The sequence below is a fragment of the Haemaphysalis longicornis genome, unplaced genomic scaffold (assembly GCF_048455015.1).
Source record: "Haemaphysalis longicornis isolate Haplotype H1 unplaced genomic scaffold, Haemaphysalis longicornis Haplotype H1 scaffold_6, whole genome shotgun sequence".
Taxonomy (NCBI): Eukaryota; Metazoa; Arthropoda; class Arachnida; order Ixodida; family Ixodidae; genus Haemaphysalis; species Haemaphysalis longicornis.
This window is the reverse complement of record NW_027526407.1, coordinates 37,905,947-37,911,418: the sequence shown is the minus strand read 5'-3', so window position 1 is coordinate 37,911,418 and position 5,472 is coordinate 37,905,947.

Sequence of the window (5,472 nt, the reverse complement as noted above, 5' to 3'; positions counted from 1 at the left end):
GCTGGCATTTTGCCTCCCTTTTGTGTGTATACAAGAAGAAGAAGAAGAAGGAATTTCCGGAACACTCTAAGAAATCGCCGCGGGTGGCCTCTACCCCAACGCGCCAGAGCGTCCAATCAGGGTGACTTAGTACGCGAAGCTGGTGAATGATGAGGCCAAGCATGCGATTAAAGGGGCCCTGCAACACTTTCGATAAACCCTGTCACTGTTTTCTTCGCTTCTGGAAGCACTGTGAATGCTACAGTTGTCGCCAGCACGGAGCGGCCCTGCGTGATTTGTTCGTCGCACCAGATACGCCTTCCGTTTCTGCTTTGTTTCTGTAGTTTTATTTCTAAAGTTGCTTTCGAAAAGCGTTCATTGCGGCAACTGAAGGAAAACCGGCCAACAGCCGCTACATGGCCTCAGTGACGCAATGCAGGCCGTTGAAGAACGTGAAGACCGGGAAAGAGAGCAAAATCTTTGAACGAGCCTCCAAGTTATCTTATGGACATACAGCCACAATTGTTAGCTGAGGTATTTTGCGACCCCCTAATCTAATGACTGGGTGTATTTGGGGACTACGTTCTGCAAGCATTTAAGATTTCAAAAAAAGTTGAAAAAAGTGTTGAAGGGTCCCTTTAAAGTAAAAAAAAGAATTTCCGCAGGGACAACAGCGCAAGCTGTCGCAGCGCACATTCTGTCCTGTAGCAGTGCATCTAGCGAACAAACAGATAATTCAAGGGTAAGCTCGACCTTGCTTGGGACGTCCATAGATAACCGGCAATTCGGAGTAGCAATACGGGCTGCGCTACAAAAGTAGTCAAACTACGGAGGTTGTTTTTCGGAGCACAGAACAAGAAACGGTAATGTCGAAGTCACTGCTTAGTAGCATCAGATGTCTTAGTAGCATCATATGCATCAAATGTCCTAAAATGTAGCGAAATTGCCTCTTCATATGGCGAGTGTGAACTTGTGGGCCTAAGATTTGTAAACTAACTTTTGATGTCAACGGATGACTTGAAAGTGTCATGTGGAGGCCAATTAATTAAACGGCCGTGTTGAATCTAACATATAGGTTCCTAATGCATCGAAGGGTGCATTACGAGTAATGCGTGTACCTGTAATAGCTAATCTGTTTTTTACAGGAAAAGATGGTCTTGGTCGCCTACTTTAGGCTCGTGGAAACAGAAGTGCGTTGGCTTGGAAAGTTGTGCGGGGGTGAAAGTGCAATGTTTTCTCAATATGCTAATACTGAGAGCCCTGCTTGACAGTCTCCCGAAAATGTACTGCCAGTAATATTCGGAAGATTACGTTTTTTGGTATGACACAAATAAGGATCACTCACTACCGTCACACCAACACACCTCACATCATCTATGAGGCCCACATACGCTTTGCATCGCTTGTGAAGTCCTCGCTAATATCCTTTCGCATACGACATTACATGTACTTTGTCATAAAATTAGACCTCTTGTGAACTTAGTGAGGAGAGGTTTCTCCCTAGTTTAGTGACTGGAAGGTGATTATGGTGACGACCACGTAGTGTGACAATTTAAGTACACGCCGTAAAGTTTTGCTTGTAGTCCGGCGCATGTTCTGTGATGTAGCCATCATTCTCAGAAACCGGCACTAGTGTCTTGAGCGATACCAAGAAGAAATCGCACAGCAGCGCAACAGCTCGGCAGCCTTCAAAAATACCTCGTATTGACGCACCACCTTCTATGCCATACGCGCCGCCGGGCCTATGTCGTGAAGCCCTTTCGCCATGGGTTTGTGTCGCCCTCTATGCTATAGGTTGCATTGGGGGTGGGACAAAGCCATGGCGGAACGTTTTCACGACATAGGCACAGGGGGGCGTATCATGACACTTCTGGGACTTAATGGCGCACGTATGTAAGGAAAGATTTTTGCCGGGGAGGCTTAATCTTGATTCTGCGACAGTATAGCGGCCCGTACAAAACGTCATGTACCTCCAAGAAGCATAGGTGGGATTAAAACGCAGTTATTTTATTACTTCGGAAAGCTGCGGAGAAATGCGGTAGCCTCACTGAGTTGAGGAATTCAAACTTTGGACATGCCTCAATGGGCTCTACAGAACTTCAGATGAGCCCGCCAACGTGTAAACACAATGATTTTCATGATATATTTCTAGTTATTTGGGAATTTAAAAAGCATCACAAGAAGTGTACCTATTCTATTCCTAAAGAATATCTCCTGCGAAAGGCTAAATTAACAGTTGAAGCCGGCACAAGGCCGTGCTTAGCGCTTGAGAGCACACATGGACAAAGGGACGACCATAATGCATTTTGGCATATTGAAAACGCAGTGCCTAGCGTGCCGTCCAACGGCACTCCAGCTTAGCGCGACAGCCATGTCTAGAATGGCGTCCGTAGACATCCGAATTCTTAAGATTATAGACTCACACAGGCCAGATCATCTGTAGACGTTCTGTCTTAGCATCCCGTTAGTGAGGGCGGTGGTTCGAGTCTGGCTCTTGCCCCCTGTATTTTTTTTTACATTTTAAGTTTTAAGCATAACACCCATAGCTGACATTAGTTTTCGGTGTTTAAAATGATCTTTTGTTCTGTTCGGAAGTTATGTTATACTCCGGCTACACTAGGGTCCGAATGTCATTTGAAGCAAATGTCATTTGACTCAAAGGGGGTGCTTGAAAGCCACTCAGAATCCGCCGTGCTGCACTACAATTTCGATGGCATTTGAAAGCTTTCACCATTGCTCGCCGTGCTGTAATGGCGCTGTTGTCGCCTCGTTCCGTTTTCGTACAATAATACAACAATTAAATTTAGGAGCAGTCTAAGGCAGTAAAATTATATCAAATTAGAAGAGACGCCAGTTTTGACTCTCATGTGGTGGCTGTTTGCGTAGTTTTATTTTTTTTGCACCTGACGCACTGGTTTTGAGAGAATGAAAATTAAATTTTTGATTTCATGTTTTAAGTAAATTAACAGTGAACAAAGTTCCAGAAACAAAAATATTTTGTTTGTTTTACTAACGGAAGTAATATATTTTTATTGCCGATGGAAGATGATGCGTGCGAAAGTGTTAGAAGCGGCATTTGAAATCCCAAATGTCTCTCTCGGTACTCATTTGGCTCGAATGTCATTTGAGCCGAATGGCATTTCAAAACTTAGTGTAGCAGCACAACTTGGCATTCGAGTCAAATGACGCTTGGTTCAAATGACATTCGGACGCTAGTGTAGCAGGGGTATAGGTTAGCTTACATTATGTAACGTTAATGGAGGGCGAAGCAGTGCCAGAAGCAGAATTTTTTCACCGAAACGCCGGTGGACGTCGCGTTAGTGGAATGCTTATAGTACCGTCGGACGGCACTATAGACAGAGGCTGCATTCCAATTCGCGGACAGCTTGGTAGACAGCCTACGAAGCAGTCTAACTAAACGACTAAAGGAATAAAATTGGAACGGCGCCGCGGTCCCAAACGCAACACCAGCGCAGACGACAGCCTCGTAGCAGACATGTTGAAAAACGCAATCCGCAGGTTTCGTAACTAAAATTACTTTGTTATTACAAACATTACGTGATTGAAAAATTTTAAAAAGTCATGTTCACCCCTAGTAAATTATACTAAATATTCAAATAAAAGAACAAGTGCTTTTGTTTCAACATTAATACGCAAAAAGGTGGCGCTGGTGTCACTTATTAGCTTAGTCAGGAAGGTAGGGTGCGTTCTAATTTCCCCTTTGGACGGGTTCGTTGCCGTCTTCGCGGACAGTACGACATGTTAAGCGCCGTTCCGATACGAGCAAAGCAGTCAACGAAGACTGCTTCGAGGGGACGGCATCAAAGTCAGCAACCATGCAGGCTACCTTCCTGTCTAAACTAATAAGAGACGGCAGCGTCATCTTTTTGCGTATTAATGTTGGAACAAAAGCGCTTGTTCTTTAACTGAAATATTTAGTATAATTTACTAGTGGTGATCATAACTTTTTGAAATTTTTCAATCACGTAATGTTTGTAATAACAACGTAATAGTAGTTACGAAACCTGCGGCTTGCGTTTTTCAACATGTCTGCTACGAGGCTGTCGTCTGCGCTCATGGAGGTGTCTGCGCTGGTGTTGCGTTTAGCAGAGCTCTTCGATGTAGGCAGTTGCGAAACTCCGCATCAAAAAACGGCCCGCGCCTGGACCCCCCTGCTTTGGATCGTGCGTACCGTGGCGCCACTGCGGCCACCGCATGCACTATCCAAAAAACAAAATAATTATTCAAACTGACAATTTAACGTTAAATTTTGTTTCAAAGTGCATAATTCTTTATTTTTGTGCGTTCTTAAGTTATTCATTGCTATCTTAACTCCGGTTTTTAGGTGGTGATTGTTTCTGCGTCCGCGCATCTGCCTCGACCAATTGGCGCTTGTGCGGGCACTTCGGGACAACATAGGCACATAGGTCCGAACTGAAGTACCAAATTTGGAGTTATCGTTTGGCCTACAGCTCATTGTATGCCAAAACTAATCTAGTAGCCGATCAAGCGGCTCTAAATAATCAATTTCAGCTTGCATAAAGCCGTCGAAGTGACTTGTTTATTTTTTTTCCGCCGGAAGACCGAAGAGGACGCGCAGCAGACGACAGTGCGCAAGCGACGGTTGACCCCATGGTCGCATTTCTGTTTACTACTTTTGCTCCGTATGTATATAAAAAATTCCCCCGCATTTCCCCGAGGGGGAGAATGTGAAAGTGCGAATGCACTGTTGTCGGCCCGCTTGCGGTGCTTGCGCTCGGCCCCCGCAGCCCACCGCCTCGCCGCCTTCTCTTCCATCTCTTCCATCGGGTTTGTAGTATCACGTGTACACCACGCAGTTATCAAGCCGCTATAACGCCGCTGAGTCGCCAACGCACGCCGCTGACGACGTAGTTTGAATGCGTTAAAGATATAAGGCGCGTTACTCACACTGATATCAGCGTGGCGTCCGTGGCTTAGTCGGTAGCGCGTCGCGCTGCGGCCGCAAAGTCCTCGGATCGAAACCTGGCGCCGGATGCTGTTTCTTTTTTAAATATAGAGGAGCACTGCGGACGCCGCCGCCGCCGCCGGCGGTGGATGGTTTGGGGTCGCTTATAAAGTGCATTACTTAAAACACTTGCATAGTTCAACACATTGGGCTCCTTTGGCATAAAAAATTTACGTAAGCACTCAAATACCATTTTTTGCCCATGTCGTCGAGTGGAGAAGCAAGTTGTATAGTTTATTTTGTCACCAAAAGATGGCGCCACTGTAAAACAAGATCCAAAGCAGTAGACCAATCTCAGGGCCACTTTTTGATACATGGGGCATATGGGGAGTTTCGCAACTCCTATCTGGCGTTTAGGACCGCAGCGCCGTTCCAATTCTATTCCTTTAGACAACTCGTTAGACTGGGTCGAAGGCTGTCTACCAAGCTGTCCGCGAATTGAAACGCAGCCTTAGCCTGCATCGTGCTGACTTTGATGCCGTCTCCTAGAAGCAGTCTTCGTTGAC